Source organism: Carcharhinus amblyrhynchos, chromosome 2 (genome assembly GCF_965287045.1).
Source record: "Carcharhinus amblyrhynchos chromosome 2, sCarAmb.v2.hapA, whole genome shotgun sequence".
Lineage (NCBI taxonomy): Eukaryota > Metazoa > Chordata > Chondrichthyes > Carcharhiniformes > Carcharhinidae > Carcharhinus > Carcharhinus amblyrhynchos.
The window spans coordinates 130,528,989-130,543,457 of NC_137325.1; the positions used below are offsets into that span (position 1 = coordinate 130,528,989).

At 40.8% G+C, this 14,469-nt stretch overlaps 1 protein-coding gene across 1 annotated transcript in view; it reads left to right on the forward strand.

The window, feature by feature from the left end:
- ptprn2 (protein tyrosine phosphatase receptor type N2) overlaps positions 1-14,469 on the forward strand; it is an 891,364-nt gene that overhangs the window by 711,581 nt on the left and 165,314 nt on the right. The window lies entirely within an intron of this gene.

Here is a 14,469-nt window from a genome sequence, read left to right on the forward strand (position 1 = left end):
GAAGGAATTGCTGGTAAATCTGTGCTGATACTGTGCCTTTAAGAAATGTATTTTAATCGTGTTTCTCTGCAGGATGTTTCTAGCAGTCCCTAGCATTATACCAAAGCCATTTTTTCTACAACGGGTATCCTCTATTGTTACTGAAGCAGTATAATTGATACCATGTTTGTTTTAATCTAATGCAGTGTTTTGTTGTTTAAGTTTTCCTCTGGCATTGCAGAGTAGAGCTTGATTGGGGTGATTGACAAGTCAGAAGACATGATTGGAGACAGCTGGGATTCTGCAGAGAATTCCAGTTTACTTGTTATTCCAGATGCTGTTTGGAGTTGAAAAAAAGAGCAGTGTCTCTTTTTTCCACCTCCCTGGAGTTGAAGATTCTGCTGTCTCAGTGTTGCTGTTTTGGAAGCTGCAGAGAGAGAGGTATCCTTTTCTGTATCTGAAATCTGAAGGCTGGAAGCTGCCAATGGTACTTCTGTCTTTTGCTGCCTTGAGGATATATTCTTCTCTGAAAACTGCTGTTTGGATTTCTGTCCATTGATGTTAAAAATCTAGTCTCATGCAAGCATACTTGTTCTAGTGGTAACTAATTCTGAAGAAGGGTGTATGTTTATGGGGTATTGCTTTAAATTGGAACAACAGAGATAGCTAGCTGTTAAGAATTATACTGTGTCATGTTTAGGTGTTGTAATTGGTAAAAGTTATGTTAATTCTTTTGTTATATTTTAAATGTGTTCTTAAATAAACGTTGTTTGATAAAAGCATCCTAGTGGGCCACCTGAATCATACCTAGAGTGAAACACCTTATGCTCACCAATGCCAAAACTTAGGCTAACTTTGCAAAACACCTATGAATTTTCAGCCTGGGCCTTAACAATCAGAATAACTGGTTGAATGGACAATTAAAAAGCAAAACTAACAAACTGTTGAAACTTCATTGTGAAAATAACAATCAGATTCTTGAACTTGGAAGCAAAATAAGAAAAAGTGAAGAAGATGGATTTCATGGAGTGTTGCAATTGTAAAATTATTCCTGTCAATAAGAACTCTTTGCCAAACAATGGTCCAGATGAAGAACTGATGCGAGTAATATCACTGATATATCAAAGTTGGTAATGGTCCGTTAAAAAAAACAACTGAGGTACCTGCAAAATTGTGAATCAAGAGTTGACAGGGAGAAGAACTGAAATTGCAAAATAATCTTTCTGGGTTAATGCGCAGTGACTTTAATTCAAAACATCTTGTTGGTAATACTACACCAGATGTAGTAGATGGAATAAAGGCAAGTGGACAGAGAATTGGACTGAGATAGTTCAGAAATTGTACAAAAAAAAATTAAAGGGTTAGAACGAATAATAAAAGTCTAGAGGGAGAAAGTGATGGAAAATAAGTCACTGAAATGGAAGTGGAAGAAACAACAGGATCACAAGAAAGTTAAAAGATCAAACAGAGCATGAATACAACCAATTTAAGTGAACCGAAGAAGCATCTTAACAACATCTTCCAAACAATTAAAAGCGATTTTGCTAGATGAAATTACATGTTAATGCACAACAATGACATTTTGATTTTGTTAAATTGAAATGACAAGTTTGCATATGTTACTTTGGAAAGTAGATTTGAAAATGGAACAATGCCTGCAAGTAATGAAAAGCTCTGTAAAGTTAAACTTTTTTTTATTAGTGTCACAAGTAGGCTTACATTAACACTGCAATGAAGTTACTGTGAAAATCCCCTAGTCACCACACTCCAGCACCTGTTCGGGTACACTGAGGGAGAATTTAGCATGACCAGTGCACCTAACCAGCACGTCTTTCGGACTGTGGTTAGGAAACTGGAGCACCTGGAGGAAACCCACGCAGACATGGGGAGAGGATGCAGACTCTGCACAGACAGTAAACCGAGCTGGGAATCGAACCCAGGTCCTTGATGCTGTGAGGCAGCAGTGCTAATCACTGTGTGCCACCGTGCCACCCTTAAATGAAATATTCTTTTTGGAGTTAAAAACTGGAAACCAGAGGAGAAAGAATCACAAGACTTGAGTTATGATAATGCTATCTTGTTATCATCATTTTATTTAAATCATTGTAATTGTTCAATATGACACCTGTAATTACAAAATAAGAGAAGTTTATGGGTATGATGTAAGAAGTTACATTGATAGATATTTGTGATGTTGAGTTTGTGTGAAGTGGATCTTTCAACAGTGTAAAGAAATCGTCATGGTTATAAAGATTTCTTTCTTTCAAAAAAGGCAGCGGGGTGTGAGGAAAGAGAGGTCGGTTTAGGTCACCTATATTTGTATTACTGAATATAAGTGATAAGGTATAGATTTAAATAGGTTTGGTTGAGCGTTTTTATGGAGGAGAGGGTACAACCTGGTTTTCGTTAAAACAGTTTTTCTATTGTGCTGAGAAAGCTCCTGATGTATAAAGTCAATACAGGCTTGTGGAAAGACTGAAATGCTACTTAGCAACCAGGGGCTACTATTAGGGAAGAGCTTTTTGTGTATAGTTTTATCTGGAAGACAGCGCAGAAATAGCTTCACAGCTAGAGAAGGAATATCTCTCACAACTATGCTGGAAGGAAAACCATATACTGGAGTAAGGGGCAAGAAGGCAAGTATCAGAAACCTAAAGAACAGTTAGTTAGGGAAACTAGAGAAATGAAGATAAGATTTCAGGAATTCTAAAGTTAAAGAAAAAAGGTAAAATTTATTTATTAGTCACAAGTAGGCTTACATTAACACTGAAATGAAATTTACTGTGAAAATCCCCTCGTCGCCACATTCCGGCACCTGTTCGGGTACATGGAGGGAGAAGTTAGCATGGCCAATACATCTTTGGACAGTGGGAGAAAACCGGAGCACCTAGAGGAAACCCATGCAGACACAGGGAGAAATTCCACATAAACAACGACCAAACTGAGAATCAGACCCAGGTCCCTGGCATTATGAGGCAGCAGGGCAAAGCACTGTGCCACCATGCTGTCCAAAAACAGAGGAAATCAGGTGCGTAGGATGGGAAACCCCATTGACAGTTGCAAGATCAATGGCAGGCTGCCTCTACTGCCACAAAACATGGGCGGGGGGGGGTGTGGCGGGGGAAGGGGGGCAGCGTGGGGGGTGGGCAGGGGCACAGAAACTTCTGCCCTCAGAGACAGCTGAGATGAAGGTGGTTAGTGAAAAGTCACAGAGATATCTGACATCATTTTAAGACTTGTGGTATCTTACTACAGCTGATGAAGTGATAATTGAAGTAATTGTTCAGCAATTGGTGGCTAGTTCTCAAAGCTTGTGTAAAAAAATACTGAAGGAAGAGTTGGAATGCCTGGAGGTAAATCCTTGCTAAAACAGTAGAAGCAAAGCCTTGCTTTGAAATGATAGTTGGAAAACCTAGAGGCAGATCCTTGTTAAAAACAGCTGTTGGAAAGTATTGTTTGAAAAAGATTTTAAAGCATATCTTTTAAGAATGGAATTTGGGAACACTCATGTGACAATTATCTGAGGGGAATTTGAGGAGAAATCCTCAGCTGATCAATTGAGTGGCATCTGCCACTTGGTTTCTGAGTGGGGTGTTCTCTGACCACAGTGGGCCTATTGGGTTACAGGGATTGTGTGCAATTGAAAACCTTGTAGCATGAGATATATTTTATGGCTTGTGCTATGCTTGAAATCTGTGTACATTCGCGATGATAGGTTAAAGTGAAGGAGTATTGTATTGTAGTCAAACCTGTCATGCATAATAAATGTTATTTTGTTGTTAAAAGCTAAGTGATATTCCTGTGACTCTGTTCCTCCATGTTTTCTACAAAAAAGTTACAGGGTGAGATTCTCTGGTCTTCCAGCCGCGTGTTTCCCGCCAGCGAGAGGTGGCGCATTGTTTGCTAGCGACATGATTCTCTGGTCCCGCTGCTGTTGATGGAAATTCCCATTGATGTTACCCCACACTGGTGGGAAACCTGTAGGGGGAGGGCGTGTGCTGCCAGTGGGACCGGAGAATCCCGCCGGCACAAATGGCTGGAGAATCCCGGCCAGGGTCCCATTCTGGGATATTCCTGTGCAGTAGTGGCAACAACTGGGATCATAACATAGGCTTGGTGAGTCCAATCGCCTCCTCCTGTCATGTAAGTTTCAATGATTCTATGATTAAATAGCACCTGCCATTCTATGATCCATCCCACTTGCTTTGTCATGACAATAACTAATATCCTTCAACTCCAAAGAGTGGTAGGGTTTTATAATTTAGTGTTAGAATAATATACCAATTTAGTTTTCATCTGCACTACTAATTGGTGAATGCGACATAAATGCTGAGGAATGTAGGATTTTCCCATTATTTTTCCTGTCAACATCAAGCCGCATTGGATCAGATGTAGTAGAGCAGCTTAAAGTAAATCTCTTTGCTCTGAAGCCCATCGATGACTGGAAGCCTCCCAACCATGTTGCACAATTGACTTAGAAAACAAAGATTGTTCATGTTATTCAGAACGGTATCTACTGTAAAGTATTTTTTGCTAAGGAAAGGTTATAGATGTGTAACCCTAAGTTTCTTGTCACTGACTGGCCTTCGATGGCAGAGGTATAGAGTACAAAAGTAGGGATATGATGATGAAACTGTGTAAGACACGGGTGAGGCCACAGCTGGAGTGTTGTGTGCAGTTCTGTTCATCATATAACTGTTCTGGGCAAAGTGCAGAGAAGGTTTACTAGAATGTTTCCAGGGCTGGAGAATTGTAGCCTCATGAAAAGATTGGAGAGGTGGAATTGTTTTCTTTGGAAGACTGAGGGGAATGACATGATGGAAGCATGCAAAATTGCGAGGGCTGGAGAGAGACAGTAGACAGGAGGAACCCATTTCCCTTGGCAGAGAGTTCAAAAACCAGGGGCCATAGATTCAAGCTAAGTGGCAGAAGAATTAAGAGGGGACATGAGGAAAAATCTTTTTATGCAGAGGGTGGTAGATGTCTGGAATTTGCTGCTCGAGTTGGTGGTGGAGGCAGAGACCCTAAACTCATTTAAAAAGTACCTGGATCTGCACCTTAAGTGCTGTAAGCTGTAGGGTTATGGGCCATGTACAGGGAGATGGGTTTAGAAAGGGTACCTGGGGCCTTTGGGTCAGCATGGGCAAGATAGGCTGGATGGCCCCCTTTCATGCTGCGTCATTTCTTTAGTGCTATGGTTTGATCCTGTTGAATTTATGCTTCATGCTGTCTATGGTTTTAATGTTCTTTCTGAATGGTGCTTAAAAATGCAAACATCATGGTATCTGTGGCCCAACCATTCCCTTCTACAAATTTATAAAAGCCTCTTTGCACTTGCACTTTATTCCTCTATTTACAAAACAAAACATGTTATTAGCATTTTTATGGCTTTATCCACCTGTAGGCTCTCTTTTTAAAACAAAATTTGCGCATTGTGGGCTTTGTTGTCTACGCCAGTATTTATTGCCCATCCCTTGAGAAGGTGGGGATGAGCTGCCATCTTGAACCACTGCAGTCCCTGACATGTTCCTGCAGTGCAATTGGCAGATGGTACACGCTATTGTCACTGTGCATCAATGGTGGAGGCGTAGCATTTTGTGGGAGGGGTAACAATCAAGCAATCTGAATGATTTTAAACTTCTTCAGTTTTGTTGGAGCTGCACCCATCCAAGTAAGTGGAAAATATTCCATCACATTCCTGACTTTTCCCTTATATATGGTGGAGAGACTTTGGAGAGTCAAGAGGTGAGTTACTCACTGTGGGATTCACAGCCTCTGACCCGCTCTTGTAACCATAGTATTCAGATGGCTGGTCCAGTTCAGTTTCTGGTCAATGGCAATCCGAAGGATGTGGGTAGTGGAAGATTCAGCAATGGCAATGCCATTGAATGTCAAGGAATGATGGTTACATCTTCTCTCGTTGGATATGGTCATTGCTTGACACTTATGGCATGAGTGTTACTTGCTACTTGTCGTACCAAGCCTGGATATTGTCTAGGTCTTTCTGCATTTGAACATGGACTGCTTCTGTATCTGAGGAGTCGTGAATCGTGCTGAATATTGTGCAAACATCAGTGAACATCTCTACTTCTGACCTTATGATGGAGGGAAGTTCATTAGTGAAGCAGCTGTCGATGATTGGACCGAGGACACTGCCCTGACGAATTCCTGCAGAGGTTTCCTGGAGCTCACCTCTAACCACAACCATCTTCCTTTTTGGTAGATATGACTCCAACCAACTGAGAGTTTTCCCCCGATTCCCAATGATTCTAGCGAGGACTCCTGATGCCACACTTAGTCAAATGCTGCTTTGATTTCAAAGGCTGTCACTTCCACCTCAACTCTGTGGTTCAGCTCTTTTGTCCATGTTTGCACCAAGGCTGTAATGAGGTCAGGAGCTGAATGACCCTGGCAGAACTCAAGCTGAATATCATCGAGCAGGTTATTGCAGAATAAGTGCCGCTTGATATCACTGTTGATGACCCCTTCCATCACTTTACTGATGATCAAGAGTAGACTGATGGGACGTTAATTGGCCAGATTAGATTTGTCCTGCTTTTTGTTTACAGGACATACCTGGACAATTTTCCACATTGCTGGATAAATGCCAGTGCTGTGGTTGTACTGCAACAGCTTGGCTAGGGGAGTGACAGGTTCTGGAGTGCATGTCTTCTGTTCTATTGCTGGAATATTGTCAGAGCCCGTAGCATTTGCAGTGTCCAGTGCCTTCAGCCGTTTTTTGATACAATGTGGAGTGAAACAAGATGACTGAAAACTGGCATCTGTGATGCCAGGGACCTCTGGAGGAGGGGATTATACGGGATGATACATTTGAGCCCACAGGACTCATCTTTGTTAAATGTGGTCATCTTCACTGACTGGGTGAAATTGGAGACCTGAGTATTTGTGAGTTTCACCGCTTCTGGGCCTTTCCATTGAGTTTAAATTTCCATTCTTTTTCATTTTACCTCTCAATATTCACCACTCCCACATCAAATTGCATTCTCCCCTGTCTTCCTGTTAGTCTAACCCAACAGTTTCCATAAATCATTTTGTTCTTTGCCTGATCATTTACTTTTGTGTCATGAGCAAATTTGAACATTACACCAAAGTTCAAATCATCCCCATATATTGAAAACAAATGATTTTATCACAGTCACCTGGGTGGATGTCATCCAACCCTCCGCTCATTCAAGCAGCAGGAATAACACGAAGGAACTATTTCTGGTCCATCAGCCAGAAGTTCATATGATATAGGAGCAGAATTAGGCTATTTAGCCCATCAAGTCCACTTCGCCATTTGATCATGGCTGATATGCTCCTCATTCCCATTTTCCTGCCCTCTCCCCATAACCCTTCAACACATTACCGATTAAAAGTCATAACTGCTCCTTAAATTTACTCACTGCCCCAGCATCCAGCGCACTTTGGGGCAGCGAATTGCACAGATTCACAACCCTTTGGGAGAAGTAGTTTCTCTTCAACTCTGTTTTAAATTTGCTTCACCTTAACCTAAGATTATGACCTCTTGTCCTAGAATGCCCCAGCAGTGGAAGCATCCACACCACGTCTGCTTTATCCATACCTTTTATCATCTTGTATACCTTGATTTGATCTCCCCTCATTCTTCTTAATTCCAGAGAGTATAGGCCTAAACTGTTCAATCTCTCTCCATACCTCAAACCCCTCATCTCTGGAATCAATCTAGTGAACCTCCTCTGAACTGCCTCCAATGCCTCTACATCTTTCCTCAAGTAAGGGGACCAGAACTGTGCACAAAACTCCAGGTACGGCCTTACCAATGCCTTATATAGTTGCAACAATACTTCCGTATCTTTATATTCTATTCTTTTATCTATAAATGCCAACATTCCATTTATTTTCTTTATTATCTGCTGTAGCCAATATTCTTTCATGCTGCCTTTTTCCTCTTACGCCACATGTCTGGATTTCACAATATGCTTCCGATGAGTCATCTTCTAAAAAACAATAAGCACTTAATCTACTGTGTGGCCTTTATATAATCAGTCACCTCTTCAAAAAAGAAATTTGTCAAAAAAGTTGTTGATCACCATTTGCCTTCAACAAATGCATGCTGACTGCTCCTGATTATTCCTTACATTTCTAAATGCTCACTTATTTGTGTTCTTGAATTATAGATGCTAACCGTGTTTCCACAATCCCGCAGACAATCTTTGTATCTAAATAGGATTGAAAGATTGAGCTATGAATGGCTGCTATCCTCCCTCTAACTTCCATCGTGAGCTTTCAGGACATGACATCGTGCAACTTGTCCACTTTATATTCTGCTAATTAATGAGAACTTTTCTACAATTACCTCTAACAATAATTCAGCATTCTCCTGCAGTATACCATTATTTATAAAAATGAATTATCTTTGCCATACCTCTATGCCAGACCCCACAATTACAGTTCCCCTTTCATCTCTAAGAACTCCTCCTTCTCTAAGTCTTTCGATAGGTTTGAAAAGTGTTTGTTAAAACACAACCATTTCTATCTGTGCTATCTGCTAGACTTCATGTAGCCATTTTAATCTCCATTTACACCACCCCACACAATTTCTGCATTCTTTTATAATTTTCTTAAATACTATCAGTGCTAGTTTCATCCTGAGCCTGATTTTTCAGTTTCAATTTAGTTTAAGTCTCCCTATTAACTCTTCACTTTTTGATGCCCTTCCTTTTAATCGCTTATCTCTTTTGTACTTTAAAATATCATAGTTGAACAGGGACTACATTTCAAAAATAGCTTATTGGCAGTAAAGTGTTTTGTGATGTCTGCTGCATGTAAAAGGCAATATAAAAGCAAACCTTTCTTTTTGGAAGGTTCTCCTTTCCGGATCCTGTTTCACACGCTGTGAATATCTAATTTCATATTCACGTATCTTAGAGGTAATTTTCAGGTTCTGGAGTTAAAGTGTTAAATCTAATATTAATGTAAAAATCTGATTGAGAAACTGAGGAGGAAACTTAAACAATTAATGACCCATCTTTGAGCTTTCAGTAGGGCAGGTGGTCGACATTTATTTCAAAAAGGGATTTAATTTAGTGATGTAGTTTTAACAAAGAACAAACAAAAATTCAGCACAGGAACAGGCCCTTCGGTCCTCCAAGCCTGTGCCAATCATGATGCTCTAACTAAACTAAAAAACAACCTTCTGCCCTTATTCAGTTTATTCCCCCATCCCTATTCACTGCTGTAACACTACATCCTGCACTCTCTCGTTTCCTTCTCTATAAGCAGTAAGTTTTGTCTGTATAGCGCACAAGAAACAGGACTTTTCACTATATGTTAATACATGTGACAATTTCCTGATCTAGTAAGCTAAAAGCAGCTTTGTAAGTAAGGAGGTTTCTTGGTGGAACCAGCAAGTATGGAGAAAAGAGCCATCAATTCTATTAGATATATAAATTAGTCATGTAGGTCCCAGATTTAAAGGGATTGCTTTTCAGCTAAAAGATAACAAGTTTACATTTCCCTTTGAAACATCCCAAATATGCTATGTTGCCATATAGATGGACTGAGAGGACTAGGCATGTTTCTTTATTTTAAATCAACTGTCTGTGTGCGTTTGCACACAGGAGCAGGCAGTTGACATTTCAGATTGGGAACAGACAGACATAGCTGCAACTTACCTCTTGTGTATTTTGCAGCATACTGAATCAAGAGAACAAAAGAGATAAATGTTAACCAGGCCTGCACATTAAGCAGAGAAAATACTAAGTTTATCATTCACCACATGGAAAGTGGATGGGAACTCTTGCTTAGCTTGGAAACAAGGTTTGTGACGGGAAAAGAGGCTGGAAGATTTTCCTAGCTTGGAGCTAAGGGAAGAAACCTACAATGACTCATCACAAAATAAAGCAGTTCAGCTTAGAACTGGGAAGGGAAATAAATCTGCCAGGACCCTAACACAAGAGAATAGAGCTATTGGAAACAAAAGGTGTTTTTATTTTTCTGTTCAAATTACTGTGCAGGAATTGTGATTGAATTTCTGTCTCAAACTGAAATGTTGCAGACTTTACAAGGCAGCTTGAAAAAATGGTTGGAGATGGCCCCACAAACGCAGACAACCTCCAAGAACCTGATAAATAACAAAAGACTTTCTGGGGGTGTGCCATAGTGGAAAAAAAGGGCTCAGTTCAGAATTATGCTCCATGTTCTATTATTCTCTAATGTATCTATGATTGTATTATTTGTACTTTTGATGCAAAGTAGAAATAATTACGTAGGACAGTGTTTATTTAGTGGTTCTTGCTTTATTTATTTTTATATGCACAGTAAAGGCATGGTGCAGTGGCACTTTGTCAGGCATTTAAAAATAATTTAAAACAATAATCAGTCATTCAGCCCTCACACTCCCCCACCCCATCTATGCCAACCCAAGCCACTTCACTCCCTCTACCTATACCAAACCCTCGTGTCCAATTCCCTATGTTCCTTTACCCACTCCATAATCCCTAAATACACACCATTGCAACATATGCTGCTGTACCCATCCCCATGGCCCTATATAGTTCTTTGGCAACTTAATGCCAACTTAATGCTAACCCATGTCACTCTACCAAGCATCCTTTGCCCGTATACCTACCATGACAATTTACCCAGTATACACCATGGGCAGACCTAAAGAAGCATTTGCGAGAAAATAAAGTTTGAAGTGTTTATTGCAGACTTAATTTAAAGAAAACGCTCTCATTCACCACTCATGTCAAGAACAGACAACATGCGAGGTCATGTCTGACCAACTTGACTGACTTTTTTGAAGAGGCGACTAGGTGTGTATATGAGTCCAATGCATTTGACATAGTCTTCTTGGACTTCAGCAAGGCTTTTGACAGGGTTTCACATGGGGAACTGATAGCAAAGGTAAGAGCCATAAGATCGAAAGAAATTTGGCGAATTGAATCCAGAATTGGCCGAGTAGCAGGAAGCAGATTGTGATGGTTGAGTGGTGTTTTTTCGACTGGAAGACGGTGTCCAGTGGGGTCCTGCAGGGATCAGTGTTGGGGGCCATGCTATTTGTGGTTTATATAAATTTTTTAGACTTTAATGTAGGAGGATTGATCAGTAAGTTTGGGGATGATACAAATATTAGTAGGGCAGTAAATAGTGAAGAAGATAGCCTTAGATTACAGGAGGATATAGATGGACTGATGAGATGGGCTGACCTGTAGCAAATGGAATTCAATCTGGTTAAATCTGAGGTGATGTACTTGGGCAGGACAAACAAGGCTAGGAAATACATGATGAATGACAGGACTCCAGGAAGCACCGAGGATCAGAGAGAGGTACCTTGGTGTATGTGTAGACCAATCCCTTAAAGATAGTAGGACAGGTGGATAAAGTGGTTAAGAAAGCATACAGTGTAATTGCCTTTACTATTTGAGGCATAGAGTTTAAGAATAAGGAGTTTGTGCTGGAACTATATGCAATGCTTAGAGTGTAATGGCCACAGCCAGAATACAGTGTGTAGTTCTGGAATCCACATTACAGGAGGAATGTGATAGCACTAGAAAGGGTGCAGAGGAGACTGACCAGGATGTTGCCTGAGCTGGGGAGTTTTAGTTACAAAGAGAGATTGGATAGACTAGACATGTTTTCCTTGAGCAGAGGAGACTGAGGGGAATGATTGTATACAATTGTGAGGGGCATAGATAGAGTAGACAGGAAGCAACTTTTCTTCTTGGTGGAGGAATCAATGACTAGGGGACATAGATTTAAGGTAGGATGCAGGAGGTTTACAGGGGATGTGAGGAAAAGCTTTTTCATCCAGAGGATGGTGGGGGTCTAGAACTCACGACCTGAAAGGGTGGTGGAGGCAGAGACTCTACATTTAAGAAATATTTAGAAATGCATTTGTGATGCCAAAGCATACAAGGCTATGGACCAAGTGCTAGAAAATGGGATTAGAATAGTTGGCTGGTTTGTATTTGACCAGCACAGATGCAATGGGCCAAAGGGCCTTTTTCTGTGCAGTAAACCTTTATATCTGTATGCACAAAATTCTCCGATTATGTGCACATGAGTATAGAACAGGTCTGCATGTGCCAGCACACAGTGAGGCTTTATTAAATGCAGCTCTAAGGATTGTGATTTTTCATTTTGGCCACGCCATATAAAACCTGTAAACCCAGTTTTTTTGCTGTCTCTCCCTTTACCGTGTTCCTTTTTATTCTCTCCCGCTATAGTTTCAGATCCTAATTTTCTTGCACTAACAACAGCGTGAGAAGCCTCGGAGCTTAACCATTCTGATGGATTTCAATGGGTAACCGCATAAATGCCGTCTTGATTGAAGGGTGACACTAGACCTTTAACCTAGAAGGTTCTGAAGAAGTACGTTGGCAGTTTTAACTAAGGATGAGGAAGGTTCTGGTTATTAAGTTCCTTTTATAAAAAGGATTCCTCAGTGCCATCATACCATTTTGTTAAGCTTGTCTATAATTAGTTTTGACCTTAATACACAAATGCGATTGTGAAAAACTTATTTTCGCCGAGCCTTTTTAAATGTACTTCTTTGGGATCTCACCCTATGATTAAAAATTCAGTTTTATTCACATCTCGAATACTGTTTCAGGCAATGTCATCAACGCTTTCTAAAATTAGTCACCGTTAGTCACACATTGCCAAATTCCGTGATGGGGATTGTGTTTTTGTCACCACTGCTCCCCGCTCTCAGGCCTCGGGTTAAAATTGCAAACCAAACCTGAATGGTTTAATCAGGGTCCAATATAAAGAGAACCCTGTTGCTTTTTGGACAGGCACTTTTTTTTGACAAGTTAAAATTGCAGTCTGTCAGATTGGGATGCAGGGAAGTATTGAAGCACTGTCCCCCACACCCCCACCCCTCCACCACCAGCACCCTCCCCGCTCTATTTTAATTGCCTATCACCCCATCCCTCCCACTCCATCATTTCTGGGAAGTAAAATTTGAGCTCAATAATTGCGTCAATTGCAGAAGTATGTCTCCCAGTCTTTTGCTGCGCTGTACAGTTCAGGGTTACTGCTGAAATGCATTTCAATCGTGTAATGTTGCGCGGTTTCAGTTCTTGTGAAAACCAGAACCAGAGGAGCCCTTTTATTGATGTCTCATTCAGCCCCTCATTGTTACGGTTTGGAAACAAGCTGACCTTTCACCTAACTGGTGGTGAGTGGCCTGGGAAAAGGGAAGAGGCTGCGAACTGGGGAGCCAGTCGAGATTCACGTCCTCAAGGCAACAAATATGATGCTAAATCAAGATTCTTTGTAACTTTTCGACATGAAATGTTGTTTGTGAGACTTGCTCCTTAATGCATTGTGCACAGGAAAAAAAATCTCTTAATAGGAGTGCTCATCTGCTCATTAACTGCAGTTCAGAGTTCAGTAATGATTTTAGGTTTTCCGATTGTCTGTGCTTCATAAATGCAGGGGATTGAAGGCTGTAAGTGTAAGAATAGAGACAAATGATGGGACACTTCTATGGCATTGATAGGGTGAATGGCCTTTCCTCATTCAGTATTTTCTTTGTCATCTTCTGTGAGGTTGAAATCTGTCACTATGACTGTAGGCTGTGGAAAGAGTTTAATGTGGCGTTGGTTAATAAGAAGAATTAAAATTATGGTTGTCAAGGCTCCGGGAGTAATATATTTTGTCCTTTGTTGTTGATTGCCAGTAAGAAAAGTACACGTCCAAACATTTCCTTTCTTTAATTTATGGTTTTCACAGACAAATTATTTTTTTAAGTACATTTACACGATGTGGGTTTCGCTGTCTAGGCCAGCGTTAATTCATTGCTCATCATTAGTTGCCCTTGAATAGATGGTGGTGAGCTGCCTTCTTGAACCGCTTCAGTCCATGTGGTATAGGTGTTAGGGAGGGATTTTTGCAGTAGGGGATTTTCAGTCATATCATTGCAGTATTAATGTAAGCTTACTTGTGACACTAATAATTAAACAGTGAGTTCCAGGATTTTGGCCCAGTAACAGTGAAGGAACTATGATATCTTTCCACGTTAGGATGATGAGTGACTTGGAGGGGAACCCCAGTTGTCTGCCACTCTTGTCCTTCTAGATGGTAACAGCTATGGGTTTGGAAGGTGCCCTCAAAGGAGACTTTCCTTCAGTGATGCCACACACTGCTGCCACGGGGTGGTGGAGGGAATGGATGTTCATGAACGAGGTATCAATCAAGAGGGCTGCTTTGTCCTGGATGTGTCAAGCTCCTTGAGTCACACTCATCCAAGGCAAGTAGAGAGTATTCCAACACACTGATGACCTGAGTCTTGTACATGGTGGAGTCAAGAGATGAGTTACTCAAACATAGAAATATACATACATAGAAAATAGAAGCATTTAGTAGGCCATTCAATGCTTTGAGCCTACTCTACCATTCATTATGATCATGGCTGATCATCAAATTCAATATTTTGATCCCTCCTTCTTCCCCATCCCTTGAGCTCTTTAGCCCCTATGTCTAATGCCTTCTTGAAAT